The sequence below is a fragment of the Chamaea fasciata genome, unplaced genomic scaffold (assembly GCF_029207755.1).
Source record: "Chamaea fasciata isolate MVZ Bird 193981 ecotype frontalis unplaced genomic scaffold, bChaFas1.0.hap1 SCAF_3, whole genome shotgun sequence".
NCBI lineage: Eukaryota > Metazoa > Chordata > Aves > Passeriformes > Sylviidae > Chamaea > Chamaea fasciata.
Genome location: NW_027094088.1, coordinates 87,007,615 through 87,034,718, shown reverse-complemented (window position 1 = coordinate 87,034,718; position 27,104 = coordinate 87,007,615). Strand labels below are relative to the sequence as shown.

The following is a 27,104-nucleotide window of genomic DNA, read 5'->3' as shown; positions in this document are numbered from 1 at the left end:
TCCTCCTGCACTTTTGCTGTGAGGTGAAGGGAATACATTAAAATGACCTTTGAAAGCATCAGTCAAAGCAAAATCATCCCTAAACCAGAAGCCTTTCTGAGCTCCATGTACATGATTCTTTTTACCTTAAAAGATAACATGATAGTAGGCATGAGAGTTTTGGCACAAACACACAGAATTTTGTACCCAAGCTCTTACCCTTCATCTTAGGCCTTGCCCATCTTGCAGTTCATCAGCACATTCCACTTTCAGGTGGGGAAAGGAAGTTTGTAGAAAACAGACAGCTTGCAAATGACCTGGAAAAAAAATCAAAGGTAAATAGTTATTTATAATAACAAAAAGGCAAATATATTCCATAGAAATCTCACCTGCCACAATCAAATGTTTTAAATCACATTAGCATTCATTAAGTTTACTTTTCCAAGCATATTTTAAAACCATAATCCCATAATAGTAGGTGTGATTAATGCTGCCTTGGGTATGCTACAGACATTTGTTCACGCTCTCCTAGTCTGTTATCCACCAATGAATTTCCATTGTCGTCATGTTTTGTTGCTTATTTGACCATTCTTCCTCCACTCCTTTCTATACACACATCAGTATATATATAACCAGAAAAAGTACAATCCCACTGGCCAAATTTTTATACACATTCTCTTTTAGAACAAATTTCTTTCTCTTTATAATTACTAATTTTATTGCTGTCTCTATTTAAATACAGAGTGCTTTTCCAATTAGTTGGTTTCCAGCAATATTTGCTGGTTGTTAATACTAGTTAGTCATGACTGATCACCAGAGCAAACCACTTACTGAAATAGTCCAAATAAAGATGGGGAGCCACCCACAGGTTTGTTTGTTTGTTTGTTTTGGTTTTGGTTTTTTTGTTTGTTTGTTTTGTTTTTTTATGGGTTTTTTTTGGGGGGGTTGTTTTTGGGGTCTTTTCTTTTCTTTTCTTTTCTTTTCTTTTCTTTTCTTTTCTTTTCTTTTCTTTTCTTTTCTTTTCTTTTCTTTTCTTTTCTTTTCTTTTCTTTTCTTTTCTTTTCTTTTCTTTTCTTTTCTTTTCTTTTCTTTTCTTTTCTTTTCTTTTCCATGCATTCTGGCACAGTTAGAAAGTGGAAGAAGAGAAAGAGCTGAGATCAGAGATATCATTTACTGTTCAAAGTATAGACTTGACTGAATTTTTATTCACTGAAGACATAAATTAGATATATTTATATGGGCAGAAGAAAAGATTACAAAAATAGAGTAGGGATGCATCAGAAGATGGCTCAAATAGATTTGAAAAGAGATTGTTTTAATTTTGTTTCCCAGAAACTGTTATGGTCTTGCATTACATAAAAATCTGATAATCTGACCAGAATTTTACAGTGCTTTATAAGTTGATTTCCACACTCCTTTGCTTCTTTGCCATTGTCAGTCTTATGTCGACTACGATAACTTTAGAAAGACATATTTGGGAGTGGGGGTTGGGAGGATGAGGGTTTATTATGTAATATATTGAAAACATCAAGGAACATTTCTTTATATTTCTGTCCGTACAAAATGCAGAGGATAAGGATTCTGGATCAGTTTCTGGGTTATTTACAGTGCCATGATTTTTAAAGATAAAAACAGCCATATGACAGCTTCTTTGGAGGGAGTGAAAACAGGTTTTGAGCTGAAGTTGATCAATAAATACAGAAATACAGAAGTCTGGACTATTTTATAACTGCCTGTTATTCATTTTACCACATTATTTTAGATGGAGATAAATTTGTAACTTATTTTCCCAACAAGCAGCAATTGGGTACTCTGTAGTTTCTCACTCGCTGACTCTGAATGCAATTCAGCTTGTGCAGATGGCCTGCACAGGGATGACACGTCACGTAAGTCTCAATTAGCTTCTCACTGCAGAATTTAAATGGAATTACGTGGTACATAAAACCTCGCTGGCACTGTCTGAAAAGTGGTGATCTACAACCTCTGAAGTCTAAAATGTAATGAACCAGCAATTTAAGAACTCTATCATATATATATATATATATATATATATATATATATATATATATATATATATATATATATATATATATATATATTTTCCCCCCCAAAATGTAATTATAGTGGAATACATTCTTTTCTTTGAAACTTTTTTGAAAAATATTTCGGCACATTCAGAGAGAGAGAAGTCTAGTTCTCAAAGTCTGGCAAATGACCAGAAGTATCACATCCTTACTGATATGCTTCTAATCCGTGTTGTTTGAGGGCCAGACATTTGCTGTGCAGTGGTAGGCAGCAACATACCAGATACATTTCTTTTTTGTCTGTTATGGTATTTTTAACCTATAAACAGCAAAACAGAAGCCATCAGATTTTGCTCAACCCAGATCAAAAATCAGTAATGCTAGCTGAAATGTTTGTGTCACGTTTTAGTAAGGACATACATCTCCAGCCATCAAGGTAGCTTATAGGCTGATGGTCTTTCTAGACTGCTTAACTTAGACACATAATAGTTGTAACAAAAGGCGAAGACTAATTAGCAGAAAGAGTTTTTTGCATGTTACATTTATAACATGGCTTGAGTTCTACAAAAGCACCAATGAAAAAAGAACATTTCTATTCATTGGAAGCTGGATAATACATTGATTTTTAATTTATCCTCCTTTCTTACAAGATGCTTTACAGATGTATTTTATTGACTGTCTTTTTCCCCATATAAATAACTTGCCCCTCTATTGAAGTCTACTGAAATAGTAGGATTTACCCTTAAGCTTAAAAAAGAAAATGTGTTAGAGTGTTCTTTTGTAGTAGAAATATTTTCTCAAGGAATTAAACTAACATGAGGATATAAACAGGTGTTTAACCCTAGTCAACAAAACCTGCATCTGCTTACTTTGAGCTGGTGATGTCCTCTTATTCTTCTTGTAGGTTTATTTTTGGTTCAAAAATCTCTACTGATAAACATGTTTTGAAGGTAGATTCTAAAAGAAAGAGCTTGTCAAATGCTATGTGCATCCAGCCTGGATGGGCAACGGGGTTTTGAAGGAACTTAGGAATAAAAAGAGGATGTATTATCTTTGGAAGGAGGGTCATGTCTCTCAACAAGTATTTAAGGGGGTTGCTAGGGCATGTGGGAAAAAAATTAGGGAGGTCAAACCTCAGTTTGAACTTAATTTGGTAAGTTTTGTAGGGATAATAAAAAATGTTTTACAAATATATTAATGACAAAAGGAATGGTAAGACAAACTTTGTTTTCTACTTGATACGGGGGGTAACTTAGTAACTGCAGGTGAGGAGAAGGCTGAAGTGCTTAATGTCTTCTTTGCCTCAGTCTTTAGAGGGAAGATGGCTTGTCCTCAGGACAACTGTCCTCCTGGGTTGGTAGATGGTGTTAAGGAGCAGAATGGTCCCTCTGTTATCCAGGGGGAGGCAGTCACAGAATTGCTGAGCCACTTGGATGTTCATAAATCTATGGGCCCAGATGGGATCCACCCTAGGGTGATGAGGGAGCTGGCAGGTGAGCTTGAAAAGCCTCTCTCCATCATTTACCAACAGTCCTGGCTCACTGGTGAGGTTCCAGGGGACTGGAAGCTGGCCAATGTGACTCCCATTCACACAAAGGGTGGGAAGGAGGATCCTGGTAATTATAGGCCAGTTAGCCTGACCTCAGTACCCAGTAAGGTAATGGAACAGTTTATGCTGAGTGTCATCATGCAGTACTTACAGGACGGTCAGGGTATCAGATCCAGGCTGTGGTTGTCGTCTATTTGGACTTCAGCAAGGCCTTTGACACTGTCTCCCACAGCATACTCCTGGATAAGGTGTGTCGTGGGTTTTGTAAAGAACACGTTATTCTATTCCATCTGGGTGGAGCAAAATTGCTTATTTTTGCCCAAATGGGTCAGTGTCGCTTATCAGATGGTGGAGTGCTACTTATCTCTCTTCATTGTTTCACTACTCCCATGGGGATATCTTCTGCTAATGGACCATTAAGAGCTCACCAATGACATGACACATAACATTGTACTATTGTAAGATGCTCCACACAGGGAGGAGGAGCCAAACCATCTTCACCTAGATAAAAAAGGAGCCGCAGTGCCACTAGGTATCCAGTTTTCCACTGGATCTCTGGAAGAAGACCGGACCCATCTCACCATTACTGGACCCTTTTTTCCTCAATGGGAGCATCTCTACTCCAACAGAACCACATCTGCCACTCCAGGAGGGCTTACTTTGGACTGCTTCCAACACCCTGACCAACAGGGTGTCAAGTTGTATTTCTAACTCTGTCAGGGTTTTCTAGGATTTCTTGTTTGTTTGTTTACTTGCTTATTCTTCTGTACTACAACATCTCTATTTTTATATCCCTAGTAAAGAACTGCTATACCTATTCCCAAAATCTTTGTCTGACAGCCTTTTAATTGCAAATTTATAATAATTTGGAAAAGGAGAGAAGGGCTTATATTTCAAAGGAGACTCCAACCCTCCCTGGCAGATACCTGTCTATCTAAACCAAGACAGGTGGCAGCCCGGGGCTTGGGCAGGAACACTCTTTGCTGGGTTAGGAACTAGCTGGATGGCTGGGCCCAGAGAGTGGTGGTGAATGGTGCTGCATCCAGCTGGGGGCCAGTCACCAGTGGTGTCCCTCAGTGATCTGTGCTGGGGCCAGTTCTGTTCGATATTTTTATCAATGACACGAATGAGGGCATTGAGTCTTTCATTAGTAAATTTGGAGATGACACTAAGCTGAGAGCGTGTGTCGACCTGTTGGAAGGGAGGAGGGCTCTGCAGAGAGACCTGGAAAGGTTGGATAGATAGGCAGAGTCCAATAAGATGAAGTTTAATAGGTAAAAGTGCTGAGTGTATTTTGGTCACAATAACCCCCTGCAATGTTATGGGCTACGAACAGTGAGTGGACAGTTCCCAGACCAAAAGAAACCAGGGGGTGCTGGTGACAGCAGCTGAACATGAGCCTGCAGTGTGCCCAGGTGTCCAAGAAGGCAAATGGCATCCTGGCCTGGATCAGGGATAGTGTGGCCAGCAGGAGCAGGGAGGTCATTCTTCCCCTGAACCAGGCACTGGTGAGGCCACACCTTGAGTAGTGTGTCCAGCCCCGGGCCCCTCAGTTTAGGAAGGACATTGAGATGCTTGAGCACATCCAGAGGAGGCAACAAGGCTGGTGAGGGGCTCGGAACACAAACCCTGTGAGGAACCACTGAAGGAGCTGGGGTTGTTTAGCCTAGAGAAAAGGAGACTCTTAGGTACCCTTATCACTCTCTACAATCGCCTGAAAGGTGGCTGTAGTCAGGTGGCAGTTGGTCTCTTTCTCCAGGCAGCAACTGACTGAATGACAGGACATAGTCTTAAGCTGTGCCAAGGAAAATATAGGTTGCATATTAGGAAAAGGTTTTTTTATGGAAAGGGTGATAAAGTACTGTCTGCCTGGGGAGGTGGTGGAGTCGCTATCCCTGGATGTGTTTAAAAAAAGACTGGATGTGGAACTCGGTGCCATGGTTTAGTTGAGGTGTTAGGGCAAGGGTTGGACTTGATGATCTTGAAGGTCCTTTCTAACTTAGTGATTTGGTGACTGTGTGAATTCCTTATGGAGATTATCCCAGTTGGTAAAGCTCTTGGAAGCAGAAAGTTCTTTAGACTTTAAACACTACACTAGCTTTAATTCCTAGTTTATTGGAGATTCCTTCTTTTGGTATGTGAAGAAGAGCATCACAACACTTCAGGGGAAAAATACCAAGTTGACCATCTGCAAACGCTTTTCATTTCAATATAATTTAATGTACAGTGATAAGACATTATTCTGGAAAAGATTTAAAAGATCACAGATCAACTACACAAGGCAGCATCAACAATAAAAGAATAAAGGGATCCTCCATAGAATGATGGATTGTTAAGCAGGAACAAAAAAGAGGAATTGATTGTATTCAGCATTGATAAGATTCCTGTTAGAATTTCCAAATCTGAAATTTATTTTAAGAATAGATTGAGTTTGAGAACAATTTGCAAAAATGATACAAGAAATAAGATACAGTTTCACAAAAGTTTGGATTTAGGCCTTGCAAGTTGGGTTGCATTGTATACAAGCATGTACAATTGAGGTGTCTGTAATGTAGATTTCTACAAGTGAACTAAATGATTAAGCTTACTTTATATTCAGTATGTATTTTAGGAATGACTCAATTATCTATGTGTATTGCCCTCTAGGTATCACTCTAGGTGGCTATGTCTCTCCTGCATGTCCTGTGTAACATTTGTCATTCCTGCATGGGTATATCAGATGCCTAAGGGTGTCTAAAATAGCATGAAATACTTATAATTCTAAAACTGGTCTGGGGCTTTGATCAATATAATTGATGCATACAGAGAGATTTTTAGCTCATTCTAAAACAGACACATCTACATGAAGACTTCACTAGGAGCATTTGGGTTGATTACATGACTACAGACTGATAAAACGTGGACATCTATCAAGTCAACATGTAGATACCTACATAACAGATATCTGAGTAGAAATATCTGAGTCTAGAGCTGGATTTCACCCACAGTTTGCATGGGCATTTAGAAGAGAAGATGAAAGAATCATAACCTATCTAAAACATAAAGAAGAGGATGTATTTGTGAGAAGATTTCTCAGTGCAGAATATATGAGCAATAGCAAGACAAGTATAAAGCAAAGTATGCAAAATTAATTTAGACCAAATGAAACTTGAATTTAGACACATTTTAAGAGCAAAAACAATAACTCTTGAGCCAGGTAATAGACTCAGGGGATAGTGGATCTCATGGTCACCAATAGGAGAGAACTAAGAGGGGACATCAAGATTGGAGGCAGCCTGGGCTGTGATCGTGCATTGATGGGGGTTGCAGTCCTGAGGAATATGGGTCAGGTAAGGTGTAAAGTTAGCCCTCAACTTTAGGAAAGCAAATATCCCCCTCTTCTAGGAGAGAGTCAATAGGATCCCCAGGGAGTCTGCCATCAGGGACAAGGGAGGGGAATAGAGCTGACAGGTCTTTAAGGAAGTTGTTCATAGAGTCAAAGAGCTAGGAATACCCAGGAGTAAATGCACAGGCAGTAGAAACAAGAACAACTAATCTGGGAAGACTATAGAGGCGAAGTTCTGTTGTGTGAGGAGGAGGTGATTCTATGATTCTATGATTCCATGATTCCATGATTCCATAATTCTATGATTCTATGAATAAAGAGCTCAACAGTCAAAGCTCTGTGGCACTGTCAGTATGGGAAAAAACCTGAATCAAGACTCACTTGATAATTTTTTTGCAGGTCTCCATTCTTTTGTAAGAAATATGTAATAGATTAGTAGCAAAAATAATGAATAAAAAATTAATTTCTTGTTTCCTAAAGACCAGCATTAGGCAAAATGACAGAGTGAATTATCATAACAGGGCTTTTGGCCATAAAGTCTATTGCTACATCAATAAAAGTTAATAAATAGAAGCATGAGATTGAGCTCTTGCCACTTACTATCCCTTTCTTTGTTCACATCATCTCTGTCACGGCTTTGCTTTAGGCCAAATAACACTTTCCCAGAGAATGGGGAGACCCAGCTAAGGAAATAACACATGTATACCCTACATTTCAAAGGTACATTTCCATATATTAAACATAGAAAGTCTAAAAAGTCAAATTTTACTTTTGCCTGTAGGAGTTAAATAAAAGACCTGTTACTTAGTAGTTTTTCAGTTTACTTATTTTCCTTATCAATTTATGTTTTTTGAATGACTATTAAACTGTTTTCCTCCAAAATGCAAACTATCTTCCAGCAGAACTGTAGCACATCTTGTACATGAGATGCAACAGAAGTAACAGTGTGCTATTGTTAAGAAGTCAGGATCAAACAGCTCTAATGACCATAACAAAACATGAACTGGTGACCCATGGCTGAGGTTATGATAGATGCAAGAAAACTAAGGCTAAGCAATGAGATTTAATGAATTTCCTAACTTCTGGTAGTGCCAGGTTTTATATGAAAAATATAGAAAGTTATATATTTCTCTTAATTATTAATACAATATACTTTGAGTCTAAGAAGATATTTTACCTGAAAATTGTCCACATGGTGGACCTGTTATATTATAAAGAGACGCATTTTAGAATGCATTTTAAATTATGTATTGCGGTTTTTCTGTAAAATGTAAGTATTTCATGCTTTAACAAATGATTTTCATTACACAGTGTGTCTGTGTATAACTTCTTTATTTGTATCTGCTACAAAATGTGATTTATGATCTTATAAAGTATGGCATATATTTTCATACTCTTTCTTTCATCAAATCAAATCAAGTACTATCTGTTTATGTGTTTATGTGTATCTGTTTTTTCTCACAAGCAATAATAATTGGAAGATGCCATGCAGGTCTGGGAAATCTCAGGCGGTGCTGCTCTCACACGTTGCTGCATTTGGAGCCCAGCATTTTCCCTCTCTATATTCCTATGCCTCCTGAGTTTTGAATGGACATGAGCAGCGCTCCTTCCTGTCACATTTCTGCCTGTTAACCCTTGTCAGAAGTGAGACCATGATGTTTCTCTGCTCTTGCCCCACAGACTAACAGCTGTGTAGGAGGATAACATGAGCTCTTGGCTCTGCTGTGGTTGAAAACACCCTGCTGTGTCCCACAGCTGCAGCTGGTGAGGGGAATACATAGCACCACTCATTAGATATAAATAAGACAGGGTGGAAGCTGTGAGAAGTAGGTGATTTGGACCTGTGTGAGCAGATATGTGGGAACATATGAATGGAGAAACAAGCTAAAAGAAGTGAGGAGACACAGGAATAAAAACAGTGAGAGGGAACGTGGGCAGAAGCACAAAAGAGAACACCAAAGAACTGTGAAGAGGTGGAGTTTTGGAGAAAATGAAGGAGGAAGCAGAGAGACATGGTGGAAAGGACACTGCTGGGCTCACAGCTGGATGCACAGCCTTGGAAGGAGTTCCATGCCATAAGAACAAATTCTTCCAAGAGGACTGGAGTCAGGGATGACCCATGCCAGAGTGGGGACATTCCTGAAGGGACTACAGCACATAAAGGAACCCATACTAGTACAGAAGAGAAGTAGAAAGCAAGGAACTGTGGATGTGTACTGGTTTTGAGTGGCAAGGTTTTGGCGGTGAGGGGAGGCCACAGGAGTGGCTTCTGTGAGAGGCTGCAAGACGCTTCCCCCATGTCCAGCAGAGCCAAAGGCAGCCAGCTCCAAGGTGGTCCTGCCACTGGGCAAGGTCAAGCCCATAGGAGACAGTAGTAGTACCTCCGGGCTGTGTATTTAAGATGGGGAAGAAAAAACCCTGTAGCACAAACAATAGCAGTGAGGGAGAAGAGAGCAACTCTGAAATCAAGAGCTCTGCAGACACCAAGGCCAGAGAAGAAGAAAGGGAAATGTGTGTTCCAGACACTGGAGCAGAGATTACCAGGCAGCCCATGGTGATGCAGACTGTTCCTGTGCAGGCACACTGGAGCAGAGGTCCACCAGCAGCCCACTGAATACTCCACGCCAAAGCATGAAGGGGATGAGTGTGGGAAATGTCAGAGATAATGAGTGATGAACTGATCATAACCTCTATCCCCCTGTACTTCTTTAGGGGGAGGGGTGGGGAATTTGGGACTGAGGGTGAGCCCAGAAAGAAGGAGGGGTGGGAGAAAGGGTTTTAGGATTTAAGTTTAATTTCTCCTTATCTTACTCTGGCTTGATTTATAACTAATTAAATTAATTTTTCCCCAAATCAAGCCTATTTTGCCCACGAGATTAACTTGCAAGTGATCTTTCTGTATCCTTACCTCAACCCATGATTTCTTTTGTAATCTTTCCTTCCCTTTACAGCTGAGGAGGGGAGTGATAAAGCAGATTTGGTGGGCATCCACTAGTCTAGCCAGGATCAACTCACCACTGGATGAAAATAAGTAAGAAGTATTTAACAGAAGAAGTATACAACTAGGACCAACCAAAGGTATTGAGTTCATAACATACTCTGACAAGAGATTTCTATCAATTTGGGGCAAACAAAGTAAGGCAAGATGTTAGGAAACAGAAAAAAAATCCAATTTTTATCATCCAGACTTGGGGAGGCAAGATATTAGGAAACAGAAAAAAAATCCAATTTTTATCATCCAGACTTGGGGAGGCAGGGGAAGGAAAAAAAGAAAAGCCAATTTTTTTTTTCTAAAAAACTACTGCACCTGGAAAAACGAACTAACAGATCAAGAACTTTGCTACACTAATTTCTGCATTATAGAGTGGTGGGATTTCAATGTAAAGTGGGATATAAAGAACTTGAAGTGGAATTTCTGGTTAGACTGAAAGAACTTATAAGTCCTCAGTATTACACACAACTTGCAAACTGTACATAGAGAGATTCCATGGAAGAAGGTTAATAACTCTTTAAATAGAACTATTCATTATAGCAACACTTTATATTTTTTTCTCAGAAAGAAAAATATAAGCCAGAGACTGAATCTTTCTCTTAATTTTCATAAAACTGCAGTAAACAAAGCCTACAACATTGGTTTTACTTATTGTAAATTGATAATTATTATCAATTATTAATCACTATACTATCTTTCTTCCAACATACCACTGTGAATATAGTAGAGATTTTTTTTCAGATGTTTTGATAGCAACTAGTTACCTTCCATTCTTTAGAACAACTTAAAAAACAACTCACCTGACTTCTTTTCTAATGAACAATGAAGAATCTTTTTCTACAGAATTTTATTCAATGTGGATTAAAAATCTGGTTCATAGCTGAAGGGATTTAACTTTAAAAATGTTTTAATCAGGAATTTGCAGTTTGTCTTTTATATTCAGAACCACTAGTAATAATAGTTTGACAGTTATTATGAAATCATTATGTATTTGGTCAAAGTAAGTGACTTGGATAAAAGAAATGTTTGTCAGAGATGAACAACAAGGCTGTATCCTTGATTCTAATGCCATAAAAGAAAAATGAAAGAAAGCAATAACAATAAATTTCAAAAAAGACTTGTGATTTCTGTATCTTTTCTTCCCCATCAGTAAGAAAAGGAGGAAAAGCGCCTCAGACCTTAAAGCTTAGCATAATGTTTAAAATGCAGCCTTCTAATGCTGAAGTGCTAAAGATATTCTTGTTCATCTTTTAGCAAGGAATACAAGGTAAAAGTTTGAGAAGAATGAGAGTTTATATGGAATATATTTGGCATTTTAAAAACGTGAGGTAATGGCAAATTTTTAAGTCTATTCTAAAGGAATTTCTGTACATTTTAGAGTATAAATTTTAAAAAAATTCTTAGAAGTATTGATATCATTACTATTCAATGATATTTAAGGCAGATTTTCAAGGACACATTTTAATTTCCAGGATACTTATTTTTTTGCAATGCAGAGATCATGACATCTAAATTTTTGAAACATTTAATCTCTCATAAACTAGTTATTATCTCTCTCATTAGTCACTAGAAAAGAGAAGGCAGTTACCGCAATTCATCTTTGATGAAAAATAAGGCGTGTGTAGTAATGCACCCCACACACCCAGCAAATGTTTTCCATATAGGGGAAGTTTAAGGCTCACCCCTGAAGGTAAAGAACCTAGATTCTTCCATAGCCTCCTTACAAGGATTGGCTCAGTGCTAACACAGGGGCATGGATTGGACCCTGGGAATGTTACTCAAAGACTCTTGGTACACTCATTGGGCCGAGGGCCAAAAAACCCACCAAGCAATTAGGTACTAAAGAGAGAGAACAAAGGACCTCCAGGCTTTTGGCTTTTCGAGATGTGGTGAAAGGTGTTTGAGGTTTTCTCAGGTGCCTGTGCTCCGTTTATTATTTGTTTTCTGCAACGTTTTGTTACTTTGTTATTTTTTCATTATTAACCCTTTTGATTTACAAAAAATCCTGGAGGAGCAGTCTCCCTAATTGGTATAGCCACTTTTCTGCAAGGCCGGACCCTCAGAGTGTGGGGCACACACACAGGAGTGGTTTTCTATTTTTTACTTTAAACATAATGAAAACTGGAACAACACAATTCTATTAGCTGCCTTGAAAAAATGCAGAGGCAATGATGAGCTAGATAAGAACAACTTAAAATAAAATCTACATGCCAGGTTTTTCTTTCACATTCTGACTTACATGTGTTTACAACAGCATTCACTGTAAAGAAGAGGAGAAAATAAATTTTAAAAATACTTTCTAAGAACACTGAAAGATTTTTATGAAAGATTTAATAAGAATTGATTTTCAAAATTCAAATATCTAACAATATCTAAGGGTTAAAATGTGTTGTGTTGTGACATTCATAATTTTTTGAATTCTATAAAAAGCTGTGCATGCACACATATAGCGAGATCACTTTTATAGCTACTTCTTCTCAACACCTGCTAAAATAAAGCTGTTTATTTACATATGATTTTTTTGTACTGTCATGTCCTTAATTTAGTGGAATCTACCTTTTCATAAAATTATATTCCATGAAAAATATTAGCATACAATCAATTTTCAATACTTACAAAAGATTACTTTTTCCCAAATTATGTTAATATGTGTAAGTTTTCTGATTATACACAGTGCTAAAACAGCAGCATCACAACATCAGAGAGAGGGGTTTTTTTTTTGACAGGACTTAAGTATTTGCGAGTTCTCTCCTAGATAGGGGAAAAGTTCTCACTGCAGATAAATATTATTCATATATTGCTTGCCAGCTCCTCTTTCCAGTATATAATGTGGTTCTTCCCAAATAAGATTTTAGAACTGTATCTTAAGTAGAGAGATCCTATTTTCAGAGCTATCATTTCAGATGAGAATTATGCAGGACTTTATTCGAAATACAGCCCTGCTTTCTTCCTGATCTCCCTAATGATTTTGCTTCTTAAACTGACAGAACTTTGAGTCATGACATTTAATACTCTATACTTTCAATATTATGTATGCCTAATACCAAGAAAAAACACAGCCTTTAGTGGATCACAAAGCTTTCTGAAGACCTGACATTTCCTTTTTCTTGTTAATATAGGCCATTGGTAACTGCACAGAACAGAAATTGCTATGCTACCCTCAAACTAGCGTGTAAGCAGACTCAAACACAAACACTTTTCAGAGATTCACATCACCTACTTTATATCAGATATCAAATTGTGCCCCAGCCTCTACCATTTGAAACCATTAAAGAGATAGTGGGATTTTCTCTAACAGTAGGACCTTTAACCACAGTGTCTTGGACAAATTCCAACACAATTACACTACGTTAGTAAATCCCCCTGCATTTTATTTAAATACTCCTTTTTCTTCTAGTAAAACATTATGTTAGGTTTGCTGTGTTTTGTTAAACAGGTGCTGAGTTTTATCTAAAGCATCTTTATTTCAAGGATGTGTGAAATGATCTCTATAAGATACAGTAAGGGCTTTGCATATGAATTCTGAATGTAATTTGGTACCCTTTATATTAAACATTATATGATGCAAATTTTAAATTATTTTATTTTTATATTTATGCAGATGAGTGCTAAAGAAACACAAGTATCTTAACTGTAAGTAGAATTTATTAAACTGTGACACACTGACAGGGAGCTAGATATTATAAGCTCCTTGCAGGTGTGTCACCTCTGGGTTTGGTCAGCAGCCCCAGAATGGCCTAAAAATATTAGTGAGACAACATCATCAAAGGTGTTTGAAAAGCAGAAATGTTTTAATTAGGAGGAAAATAACAAACCATACAGAACAAAAGAGGATAGGCTGTGCCAGGTGCAAGGAGGACCTTTGCATCTGCTAGAACACCCCGAAAATGGGATGTTTGTACACTCTCTTAAGTATGTAATGACTGAGGGACTGAGACAAGATTTTTGGCATTCTGCCCAATAGAAATAGTAACAGGTTTTGAGGCACAGCTTCAAAGATCCAACAGGTGTGTCTGTACTGGCACAGGGCCAAATAAGGTATCAAGGTGTCTGTTTTTTACCTTATAAGTGAAACAAATAATGAAACCCAAATCCTTCCCTAAAATGGAAACCCCAGCTACTGTGGGGGTGCAAACCCCACCACATGAGGTGCACTTCTACAAATCTGTTCTTCAGCAATAATTTTACTAATTTTGAATTGCATTGGGTTGACAATTTTCTTTCTCTTCATAACTTCTCAATGTCTCAACAGTATTCTTGTTTTACGGTATAATAAATATACTGCCTGAATAATTTTACTTATAGAAAATAAGAGTGCTTACATGCTAGAATACCTGGTATCCTACAGAGAAGCTCACTTTCTCATTTCAGAGACTGGCATTCAGCTTCCTACTTATTTTGAACTAGAGGAAGAGCTTAATCTCCTCTCACTGTATCTCTTAAGCTGCTCTGTTTGCTTAGTTATTTAAGTTCTGGCTATTAGTAGCTCAATTCTGAGTTTAAATCTGCCTCCCCTGCAAAAAGCCTTGAGGGGGTAAAACTCTAAGATCTACTATTTTGGGATATTTAATTTTTTTTTTTCATTTTTCTGTAATCAACTTTATTCTCAATACTGGATCTATTTACCTGTGCTAAATATTTTCAGATGCTTTATGACTGTTCTGTAGTGTTGACAAAAAAAATTCAAACTGTTCTAAACTTGTTTAGATGCAACAAAAAAACTGCTCAAAATTTTTGACCAATTAGCTACTGTTCACACAGTGCTTTAAATATATAAAATACTTTGGAAATTGTAGGCATTTTTACATAGGTCACAGATCAATGCAGAGATAACAAATGCTTTTATTGTGTGACCTGTGGTCACAATCTTCTGTTGCAGCTTTATAGTATTGTGCAAGAGCAAGAAAGTTTGTATGATTTACAGAACTACATCCCGAATGCATTTCACTGTATCAAAACTCTTTGAATCATGTAATTCCATTCACTTTGAAAAAAGTAAGCCTAGAATACCAATTGTATGGAAATAAGTCTATAAGTTTTACAGTCCCAGAGAATTTTGGTAGAAGTCAAGTAAGGTGCAGGTAGGTTTGGGGTTTTTTGTTTGTTTGTTTTTTGTTTTTGGTTTTGTTGGTTGGTTGGTTGGTTGGGGTTTTTTTGGTTTTGGTTTGTTTTTGTTTCTTGGGGTCTTTTTGTTGTTGTTTTGTGGGTTTTTTGTTTGTTTTGGTTTGTTTTGGGTTTTTTTTTTGGTTTTGTTTTGTTTCTTGTTTGGGTTTTTTGGGTTTTTTTTGGTTTTTTGGGGTTTTTTTGGTTTTTTGGGGGTTTTTGGGTTTTTTGGGGTTTTTTTGGGTTTTTTGGGGAGGGGGCAGAAATGACAATAAGAATTTCAGAAATCAATGAAAAATAAATATTTCAGTGAAATTCTGAAAAAAGCCAAAGCAACTCTAGTTTGTGAACTAGCATCTTAGGTGGACTAAGAAAACAAGCTCCATTCCTGCTTCCACCTCTTGCCACTCTGTGATTCTTTTCTTCTTAGTCGGCTTCAAGTATTAAAACCTGGACTCAGTTTCCAGACTAATGACTCTGGCTGTTTTTTGAGCTGACTCGTAGATTCCTACTCACTGTATGCCTAAAAACAACGCTGCTGGGTCCTAATTCCAGTTACACAATAAATTCCAGGACTTTGCAAGTTAAACGAGGATAAATTCTTACGCAGTTTTCTGGTGTGCTCAGTTGTTTCTGAGAAACACAGTATTTCTGCTGCTTTTTCCTCCTCAGGGAGGATGTTCCTCACACTCTTAGCCTGCTTTAGTCTGGGGTCCATCCCATGGGAGATCAGTGTGGGTACCTCTCAGGGTCACAGTACCTGACAGAAAACCTGCTTCTTCGTGCCCCTATCCACGGGCACACTGGTCCTGCTCCACAGGAACCTGCTCCAGCTTCCGCTTCCCACAGGGTTACATCTTTTTTTGGGCATCTACCTTCTCCACCATGGACCTCCATGGGCTTCAGGGAGTCAGCTGCCATGGACTTAGAAAGTCCATGGTCTTAGCCATGGACTGCAGAAGAATCTCTGTTCCCGTGCATGGAGCACCTCCTTGTGCTTCCTCTCTGGCCTTTAAGTCTGCAGCTGTTTCACATTCCTAAGAGTCTGAGTTGTATTCTCACTCCTCTCTTGACTGCAGCTGCTTCTGCATAGTACAATTTTCTTGTTATTCCAGAATTGCTGCCAACACCTATCACAGGCAAGTTGATGGCCAGCAGTTTGTCTGTTCTGGAGTTGGTTGGCTCCATTGAACAAGAGGGAAGCTTCTAGCACTTTTCCCAGAAGCTCCTGCTGGCCCCTCCCTCCCTTCCCCCATCCACTAAATAAGCCTTTGCCACCCAATTTCAAGTTTGAACCTCCTGATATTCTGGCACAGTTGCAGGGGGGCAGATGGAGAGGGGTGGTCTTAGTAGTGTAGTAGTTCTGGGAGCATTTTTCTGTCTACCAAATGAAGTACAAGTTTGCGCTTTACAGTGTAAAAAGGTATTGGCATACTTCCAACCTTCTTATTCACCCCATATTTGAATTAGTTTTGTGACTTCATTTTGGAGTATTTCACAGAAGGGAAGTATAAGGTTTGATCCAACCTCTAAGTTCTTTTGAATTTTATCTTAATTAAAATTAATTTTTACCAAGGTCATTAGGAAACATTTTCACAGAAATGAGTTGTGGTTTTAAATACTTGTTTACTGATACACAGCCTCTATATTTTTCCTTTTTATACTCTGAAGTATGTGTAAGAGATGCATTTGTTTCTTCTGTTTAATAGTGTGATGTAATTGTTTCTGACTACATTTGTGTAAAACTTCTGCATGCATTCTTTGCATCAACATCCTGCAGGATGAATGCCTGCAGCAAATATCACATGTCCACTGCTTTGTGTACCCCGCTTGATATGATGATGTAGTTACCCCACTCCTTTCATTGCATACTCAAGAAATGTGATGCTGGAAAATGGATTTTTGTCCTCAGTGTTTGACTCTTGAGGTACATTTCTTCACACATTTTAGTAAAATTACTACTAAGATTATTACTACAGCTGTGATTACTACCAGATAGAGCTGATCTAGTAAAATGTAAAACATGACTTAATAATTTGGTGTCACAGTATGTTGCATTTTTGGAAAAAGGTAAAGAATTCCAGGTCCTCTTGTTATTTATTTTCATTCTGCAGGATCTTAATTAATCTATACTGTTAGAGAAGACAACATCAGAAAAACAAACTATTTACATGAACAAGCAATTATACTTCAAAATATGAATATACAGAACTTTGTATGTTTTTTTTGCTATCAGCAGCAGAAGTGAATTAAAATTCATATTTGCCAAAATTCAATAATTTTCTTACATTAATGTGAGTTTTACATCTGTAGAGCTGTCAGTCAAAACAATATAAAAACATAGACTTAATTTTTTAAGTCATAGTGCACGAAGAATAAATAACTTGGGGAATTATTTATCAATCAAGGAAAAATATATCAAGCATAAATAATGGATGCAAATCTTTTATTTCTTCCATACAACATAAACCAAGTGTTCCCATTAATTAAGTCTGTTGTTTGATGTAATCTCCTGTTTTAAAAGGATATTTCTCCATCAAGGGGGAATTAAAGACTTTCCAGCAAGTGAAATGCAATAAACAGGTTTATGCCACTTCTGAAAAACTTTTTCAATATCAAGCAGAAAATATTTCTATCATTTTGTTTCTGAGTACGGTTATTCTGGTTAACTTCTTCCACTTGGAGGAACTCCTTTCTATAGATATAAAAAAAATAATTTACTTAGAAGGTTTTCTACATGTTGCCCAGCCACAAAAATCAAAGTGGAACAGGAGTGACTCCAGCATGGATCTGGAGAGCTTGTTTATGAGGTTAGAGAATTGTAGCTCACAAATTTCAATGGGCTTATGCTAAGCTACCCCAGCTGCAATGTTGAAAACCTAGGAATTCTCCCAGTGAAGTTTGAAACCATTCCAAGTAAGCAAAAATATCAGAGTAGAGTATAAACAGTTATCTAAACACAACCATAGATTTAACTAGCACTTCTATAAAAGAACAAAGAAGCACTCAGATATAACTGTAGTACATTGTGTACATTTTATGTTGTGCCTATTACTGTTGAAGCATTCAAAGTGACTCTATATTTTTAATGTCTTATACTTTGATCTTAATATCTGTTTTCATTGCATGTTCAAATCATGTAATTTCCTTAAGTGATTTTCCTTTCTCTTTCTTTGTTCTTTTTTTATCCTGACTACTTTAAAATGTGTTTTATGTATCTGATAAAAAGTAATATTGAAAATATGAGTAGATAGTTTCTCTTGATTATAAATAAAATTTGTCACCATTTAAAATTTTCTTCAATTGTAGGTACAAGATTTCTTTTAGCAGTGGGAAAAAATACATTTTTTTTTTCTTTGTACTTTGTAATAATTAATAAGAATTAAGTTCATTTAGTTCAAACATTTAGGAAAATTACTTCTCTTACTTAGTGAGTAAGGTCATTAATAGTTCAATACTCACATTTTGTAGGTTGTTTAATTCATTTAAATTTTATATTTTTATTCTGTCATTAACAACATGGATGGTAATATCAGAAGAGGTGCATTTTAGGATAAATGTTAAAATGAAGTGGTTAATGCAAATAACTTGCTCACTATACCTTAAGGTGAGCTATGAGTATTACATTTATGGCATGCTGTTTAACTGCATACAAGAATGTGAGAAATCAATTATGTATTTCTAAGCAAAACAACCTGGAAACACTTGGGCAGGGTGAGAATGTTACCAATTAAAAAGCTGAATATTGGTCTAGCTTTTCAAATCATTGAACTCTGATAACCCTCTTTACAGAACTCATATACTAGAGTGACAGAAGTTCAGGAAGCTCCTCCAGGGAATTTCTGTATCAGAGGCACCATTCAGTAATGAATCATTATGACAACATCATAAACAATGACATACTAAAGCTTTGTCTAATTCACTGAAGCATTTGTTACAAATTTCAAAATTTCATAGCCATGGGATACAAGCATAAGAAAACCTATGCATACATTGCTGTACAAAGAAAAAGAGTCTGCTGTGCAAAGCTGTTGAGTTTTTGTATCATTAGTTGTGTGGCAAACCAAAATGAAAAGTTCCTGTGGAAAAAAGTGTTAATGTTACCTCAAAGAGACCCTAGGCCATTCTTCAAATCTTACCAAGTACAAGAGGAATTTTACAACAAATAGCATTTGTGGAGACAACAAATATTAGAGCAGGTAAACTGTCAGATTTCAAGAGATTTCATATGGCATGATTATAAAAAGACTTTAATTACATGCCTATTCAAAGACATATTTTTCTGAATCCCAGAAATATTGTAGACAACATTCTCAAAAGTACCCAATTATTCTCATTGCTGTCATGTATATCCAGTGACATGATATTTTCCTTTGAGACTGAATACTTAGACTTTTTTTTTTTTACTACAGAGCTCAAAGTATATTTTAACTGAAAAATAATCTATTGGAAGTTATACTACCTTACAAACCTAAATTTTATGACTAAAACTATGTGGAGTAATACTTAATTTTGTGTTACACATATTTTATTCCACTGAAAGTCAAATAAGAAATAATATTTTTAACAGTTACATAATCATGTTCAGTTAAACATTATACAGAATTTAGCAGCATACTCAAGTTATTTGGTGAAGTTTTGGATGAATACAACGAAAAGATTTAATTGTAAATAGTTATTATTATTACTATTAATGAAAAAATACATTTGGAAATACTGTTAGCAAGGCTAAGTTATTCTCTTTTATATGCTACTATAATGCCAATAAAAAACTACAGTGGGATTTATTTTGCTATGTGGACTAGCTGTTTGTGGCACCCTCGCTTCTGAAACCAGTTCAGCTTCTGAAATGCTCTTTTCAGTTAATTTTGGGGTATTTTGAAACCCCATTTACTTCTTCAGGTTGGAATCCCCTGATGCAATTTGGCATATGGTAGAATATGAAGATTTATGGAAGTATAACTCACTAAAGAAAGTCTTATGTAGACATAATTTATGTCAAAGTAACTGCAATTCAAGTGTAAGTAATGATGCAGTCTCAAACTGTCCAAGTTGCACAGCATTTAGGATTGCAATATTAGAAACTTTGTCCAATTAACCAGTGTATCTGCTTGGTCAGAAAAAAAAAATCCAAACATAAAACAAATGAACAACCCAAACTTGTTCTGCTTCTCAGGGAGACTGATTAACATCATGGTTGGCACAATTATGAAGAGACAGGAAAAAACAAACCAGAACATTCTATGATGTTATTTTTTTGCTAAATCTCCATCAAATTACAGCAAACAGCTAAAAGGCTTTTCTGTTGTCATTACTGACATTCTCTCAGCCCCACAGCCATGTGGCTCTGTCACACAGTAGGGTATTAACAAGATAATGAGGAGGATAAGGCTTTTCAGAAATCCATGCCAGCATGTACTAAAATGGAGACCAGACACTGTAATTGATACTGCTCTGTGTCCTACTGTACATCGAGTCCTTCTAATTGCTTTCCAGTACTGTCTTAGAAAAGTGGATATGATTACCTCAGTATTTTCAGTGTTATAAAACACATAAAATAGACCTGGAAAGGAACTTGAGGTATTATGGAATTGAATTCTGTGCTGTAGGACAGAATCACCTGCAGACAAGGCATTCCTAACTTATTTACTTCATCTGTTTTTAAGAAGATGTCAATTATATGATTATTAAAGCACCTTGGACAATGTATTATAAAGCCTAATTACCCTTAACAATAGATAAAACCTTGTCTTTTTTTACATCTAACTTAAATATCCCTTCTTGCAAATTAAGCCCATTACTTTTTGGTTAATGGAATAAAGAACAATTAATTGTCTTCCTTTTTGTTTACATGAAAACTGTTGCCTTGTCCCAAGGTCTTTAAATTTTCTTGTTACAGAAGTAAATTAAGAAAATAGAGCTTTGGGGCACATTAAAAAATAAACTGTTGAGCAAGTGGTGAAGATATTACAGAGTAAGAAGTAAATTTTCTATGCATTCACTGTGCTTGACTAAATAGTTTCTTGGTATGAAGGGTTAGTAGGTAGAAAATCATATACACACATACAGAGATGTCAAGGAAGATTCAGTTGTATTTTACTAAGTTACTGGATGTGTTATAGAGAGTCTACCCTATGTAGAAATCTTCTATCAGATTAGGGTAATTTTTGACAATGAAAGTATACACTGGTTAATTTAATCATAATTGCATAATTAGTTGTATTTCATATAAGGGAGACTAAGTTTAAGAAAGCTAATGGAGAAACAGGTTAAAAACAAGGATTTTGTTGTATAGCTCAGATGATGATAATTCTTAGAATGCAAAAAAAGTAGGTTTGAATTTTCCAGTATTATAATGTTGTCATCAATATTCTGTTTTTAAAAACCTTTTATCTGAAAAAAAAAATTTCTTTGTTTACACAAAACATTTTTAAATGCTTAAAATATTTTTAAAAATAGAAATTAAAATAAAAAAGAACATGGAAATGCTTAACTTGTTGACTGGCTCTTCAGAAAACAATTTTTTTCAAACTGTTGTTTTTTATCTCAGCTTTGAAATCATGTTTATATCCAATACATTGTTCAGTTTCTCTTTCTATATCTCCTTGAACAGACGTAGAAAAAAATTATTCAAGAAAAAGCTTTCAAAAGTTATTTCAGAAAAGCTGAGACAATAACACAGATGTGAGCAATTAAGCAAAGCAAATAAATCTAAAGTAGAAGAGTCATAATAACCGTCCCTTTCCTCAATTGTAATGGAAAATAAAGAACACAATGTAGTTAGAATTAGCATTGATATCACAGGCAAAGTTGTGTTTTAATCACCTGACAGAGGATAGTTTGATTTGATTATCTTTTCTATTCTTAAAATAAAAAAAAAAAAAACATGGACTGGGACACACACCAGGTATAATATGAGACAGAAAACTCTTTTTTTTTATTAGCCTGAAGCCATGTTTTTACTTTGTAAGTGTGAAGTCACTATCATATTCACTGTATTTTAATGCATTTTTTCCTTTCTTTGTTTTTATTAGTAATCAGAATGAGTGTAAAATCTTTTTTTCTCACTGATGCCTTCAAGGTTCTTCCTACAGAGTTGATCATGCCAGTCTTACTAAAATCAATCAAACTAAGGACCCATTCCTTTAGAAATTCTTACATTTTTTGATCGCTTACAACTGAGTTTAGTAGATGTCATTATCAAAAAAAAAAAAAAAAAAGAAAAAGGAGAGAACATAGATGAGAAAAACCGTTTCATCTGATTGAATAGTAGAAAATATAGCTCAAAGACAATAAAAGGTCAGTGTGATGTGAACATTCTTGGGCTTACCGTTGTGTGCAGTAGAAGGCATGACTGAACTTCATTACTGATGGTGCTTTTTGAATAGTTCTTTTCCAGTTTATTTATCTTTTTGTCTGTTTGTTTAGTTGAACTTCAGTGCTTACTGACATGTAATTTCATTGATTAGCTATGAATGTAGAAACAGTAAGAGTTTCTGAGCTAAAAATGATGGATCGTCTAAGCAGCTGAACTTCTGCTAAGGATGCACCACTTTCTCTTCGCTGAAATCACATCTGAGTTTGACCCGAAGACTTTTCATCCATAAAAAAATGCTTTCATTTGTTCTGCACATTGTTACAACTCCCCATCCTAACAAAGAAGGGCTATGTGTGAGGTACGTGTTAAGACATGAAACTGCAATTCAAAGGAATTCTGAGTATGAATCCCACGGCACTGTGGCACTGTTCTAGAAAAGGGGAAATGGCAGGATTTGTGACTTTCTTTACACCAAGATCTTAAGCAAAACATGTTGACTTCTCTCAAGAGGCTTCGTTCTCCTGTAGTTGGAGGAATTGATGGTTATAAATAGTCAGTGAGGACAGGAAGTGTGGTCAGAGCACACTCATCAGGGAAATACACACAGTGGTATTTGTATTCCTGGTCCCAATATCAAGTAAGAAGTGAAAAAATAACACATGGGAAGCATTTATTTATCGTGCTGTTTCCAGAATTAATGCATAAATCAGTGAGCATGGCACATGAGTAAAGGATAGAAATCATTAAATGTGTGATTGTAATCAGACAGGAAACTGTGAAAACCCTCCATGGTATCTCATACTGACTTACCTTCAAAGGCATCACTATCAAGTTTCCTTCTGTTTGATGAATCTAGCTGCTGAGCCTGTATTTCTTACTTGCAGTTTCAGCTTTCTTAGTTTTCATTCATAATCTGTACAAGGCTGGCAGCTGAGTGAAAGATGTGTTAAGCATGTACTAACTTCCTCACATGTCTTGCTCTGGAGCACAGTCCTTAAAAAAAAAAAAGTGTCTTATCACCTAAATTGTGATCAATTACACAAAGCCTTTGTTTTGTCGCTTAGTACAGAAAAAAATTGATTTAGTCTAGTCTTCAAACACAATATAATTATTAAACCAGAACAGGTGGAAGGCAAACAAATACAGGACTAGTGAATATATAAAAAAATACATTTATACAGTGATTTTTATAACTTTTAATTTATTTCAACTTCTGGTCACCTACAGGTTTATCAGAACCAGGACAAAAGTATATGGGCTATGAAATTTGGAAAGGTTAAGAGTCAGGCATATAATGTGTTAAGTCTTCAATTGCAGATATATGCCTTGATACATTTTTTTTGCTTTAAGATCATAGAAAGCAAAATTAGATGACTCTGCTGAGAAATCATTTGACAATTTGAATATACTGACTTAGCAAAAGATTATTCAAAGCTTTTGCTTGGATATGTAAAATACCACATTATGAATAGTTTTAATCTGACCTGTTTCATACATAGTTTTGGCAAGGCAATGCAGAATACAGAGGACACATTTGAAAGACTTTGCAGTCTTTGTATTGTAGTTTCCAAAATCTTCCAACATACTAAATCCATAAAGTAAGTACTGCAATTCCAAGTTATTGAATGGAAGAATCCATCTCCATTCAATTCATACTTAAAAAGGCAAGACCCAGAAATGTCACGTTTCATGCATCCCCTCAATACAAAATTCAAAATTTCACCTAGGATGAGATCTGTCTTTTTCTTAAGAGAAAAATATTAGGTCCCACAAGGAAAAGGAAAGCTTCAGGAAAAGTTTTTTGTCAGTTAAAAACTACTCTGCAGTCAGTTTATGACCATGAACATCAATGCCCTTATTTCATAAAAATATTTTTAGCAAAGTCATGCTGTCTAATATAAAGGCACCATCATATTGATAATGATTGTATAAAGTCAGCTTCACATCAATTATTTCTAAGAAAATATTAATATTTTAATTTTTATGTTTGAATATTTTACTCATTTGTTCCCTCAATCAATTCGGCTTTAATTTTTTTTTCTTACTTTGAAAAGCTTTCTTATGTCTTATCATATTTTTCTTGCCTAAACTAAAGCACAGATGGTGAGACCCACAGAGAGATTTTATCTAAATGTTTTTTCATGGTTTATAACATGGAATAGTAGTTTATTTTCTAGTTGTTAAGAAAAAAAGATCATGTTATTGCTTAGATTGTTGACTCTAAAGATGTGCATTATTTAAGTACTACAACAGCAATTATGATTTTTATGTGACTATTATTTCATAAGAGCTCAAGAAAATTTAATGGTATAAATAAATGTGTGAATTACTGAAACAGAAGAGACACAAAAAATCATGTTCAAATGTAATTTATTTTAAGTATGGAAAGTGGATTTGATCAGACACACAGCTGAAGAAGTGGCCATTTCTGAAAGATGTTGAAGGCCAGACATATTAAAGAGAGGACTATTATATTTCATCATAATTTTTTGAGTCACTTCACCAGAGCTCAGGTGATTGTAGATTTTGGAATTTTTAATTAAAAAAGCAATCAAATAGTTGCAAATAGACCAACCTCCGTCAAGCACACTATCAGCCAAGCAGTGGAGATTTATTTCTGAACTTGGTTTGGAGGTTTTGATTTTTCAGAGCAAGAGCATCAGCTGAAGGAAAGACCTGCTTGGAGGAGTGTGCTTAGATAAACCAAATTTTTTTTTTCTAAAATGAGTCCGGCTTTTTGTTTACCCACATGCTTCCAATCTAGTACAAACCAAATAAAACCTTGGCACACGATTTTGGAAAAAACAAAGCAACAAAAATAAAAATTTTGTTTTGATCTTGCCTTGGGTTTTGTAACCAAAAAAAAAAAAGTTATTCTATTCCATCTGTTGAAACGGGGTGGAGCAGTGTTGCTTGTCTCTGCCCAAATGGGTCAGTGTTGCTTTTCAGATGGTGCAGCGTCGCTTATCTCTGTTCATTGTTCCACTACCCCCATGGGGATATTTTCTGCTAATGGACCATTAAAGCTCACCAATGACATGACACACTACATCATATCATTTGAAGATGCTCTACCCAGGGAGGAAGAGCCAAACCATCTTCACCTAGATAAAAAGAGCCACAAGTGTTACCAGTTGTCCAGTTTTCCACTGGATCCCTAGAGGAAAACTGGACCCATCTCACCAATACTGGACCCTTTTTCGATGGGACCATCTCTACTCCAGCAGAACCACATCTGCCACTCCAGGAGGACATACTTTGGACAGCTTCCAAAACCCTGACCAACAGCGTGTCAAGTTGTATTTCTGACTCTGTCAGGGTTTTCTAGGATTTCTTGTTTGTTTGTTTGCTTGCTTGTTTATTCTTCTGTACTACAACATTTGTATTTTTATATGCCTAGTAAAGAACTGCTATATCTAATCCCAAAATCTTTGTCTGACAGCCTTTCAATTGAAAATTTATAATAATTTGGAAAAGGGGGGGAGGAGCTTACATTCCAAGGGAGACTCCAACCCTCCCTGGCAGATACCTGCCTATCTAAACCAAGACAGGCCCAGGTTTCAGTGGGACTCAGACACAGCCAATCAGACCTGGCCTGATCTCTGCCTGCATGAGTTTACATTTAAACATGAAACATTTCTTGCATCAGTTCAGACTCTGCCAAGCAAGAGCTCAAAATGTATAGTTACTCTAGAAGCTAGGGGACAGCTTTCATGGAATTACTGTTACTCTCCAGTGACATGTTAAATATGAAATCCATTACATTCTTTCTCAATTTCTTATCTGCAGAAGTGCAATCAACAATATTTATTTTTTTTTACCTTGTAAAAGCTTTGTGTAGATAATACACTGAAAACTTGCAGAGTGACCCAGAGGAATTCTAAACCAGAATCTGTTTACAGAACCTAAGATAGCTAAATTTTCCTTCCCTGAAAAATACAGAATTTCATAGAAACATGCAATTTTCATGGTAGACAGATAAAAATGCTAGTAGCCAAAAATGAGGGAATAACCAGTAACAGATGTTAGATTGTGAGACTTACACTGAAATTAGTCACCCTCTTAATACAGGAATAATCTGTTGGCCTTCTGTTTGCTTTAAAATGAAAAATACATTCAAGACTCCTTACTTTTATTCAAGAAAATAAATAAATGCAAAATCTCAAAAGCTTTTCTAAGGAGAATTGTTCTTCTGACTTAGTAGGTTAATGATTGTATGATTGTCTTCTAAAAACATAATTGGACACTGCACGTTACCTTGTAAAAGCAAATATGCCTTCACTAAGGACCCTTCTTGGAAAAGGTTAGTCTGTAATCACTCTTGAATTTAGAATGCTGAGTGACCTGGGTCTGGGAAAAAAAAAAGGAAAGCAAAACATTGGTAATAAAAATAGACAAAAATGTATTCGGAAACCTTCAACTTAGATAGGAGACTATGTAAAGGTTAATGAAAGTAAAATAAAAGAGTTAAAATATTTAAATAATAAGATTCTTGTAATTCAGTTTCTGAAGAAGAGATTAGAATATAAATTCCTTTGTATATATACATAAGATACAGAGGTATAGATATTAATATGACTTGTGTAGGCGAATGCTTGGAGTATATTATCAAGTAAAAGGACAGTGGAAATGGAACACAATCCTTTTTACAGAGTTAAGATGATAATTTGAGAGAGAATTGATTCAAATCTATATCCATTACATATTTTTTTTATAAAAAACACATTTTGTATTCAAAGAAAAAAAAAAAACAAAACCAAGCAAACCAAACCCAAATTTTAATGTTTAACTAATGAAAATTATTTGGCATTGTA

General features: G+C 36.0%; 1 long non-coding RNA gene across 1 annotated transcript; it reads right to left on the bottom strand.

Moving 5' to 3' along the window:
- Positions 1-204: 204 nt before the first annotated feature.
- LOC136287819 (uncharacterized) lies at positions 205-26,611 on the bottom strand. The gene is made up of 3 exons (XR_010720359.1): positions 26,548-26,611; positions 23,101-23,283; positions 205-296 (listed from the first exon to the last, which is right to left on the bottom strand). It is a non-coding gene; the product is annotated as an uncharacterized lncRNA (long non-coding RNA).
- Positions 26,612-27,104: the final 493 nt, after the last annotated feature.